Raw genomic sequence first — 230 nt, forward strand, 5'->3', positions numbered from 1 at the left:
CACGTCTACCCCCTCCTCCTGATTACGCTCGAAGCGCGGCAAACACGAGGATCCTTTGAGCCGAATGTTTAAGGTGTTTGAAGACGATATAGGGAAGTTGTACGCCGTGGAACGGAATCTAAAATCAATCGCCTTGCCTTCTAATTACTACTACCGTTCCTCTAATTCTATCCGAAAAATTGACAATTTTTTTATCGCTCCTCGCTTCTCCTCCCACGTATCATTACACG

General features: G+C 45.7%; 1 protein-coding gene across 1 annotated transcript in view; it reads left to right on the plus strand.

The window, feature by feature from the left end:
- Positions 1 to 230, plus strand: part of LOC102676198 (protein O-mannosyl-transferase TMTC2) — a 99,716-nt gene that overhangs the window by 293 nt on the left and 99,193 nt on the right. The gene's annotated exons all lie outside the window — the stretch shown is intronic.

This window comes from Apis dorsata, unplaced genomic scaffold (assembly GCF_000469605.1).
Source record: "Apis dorsata unplaced genomic scaffold, Apis dorsata 1.3 scaffold_645, whole genome shotgun sequence".
In the NCBI taxonomy this organism is placed as follows: Eukaryota; Metazoa; Arthropoda; class Insecta; order Hymenoptera; family Apidae; genus Apis; species Apis dorsata.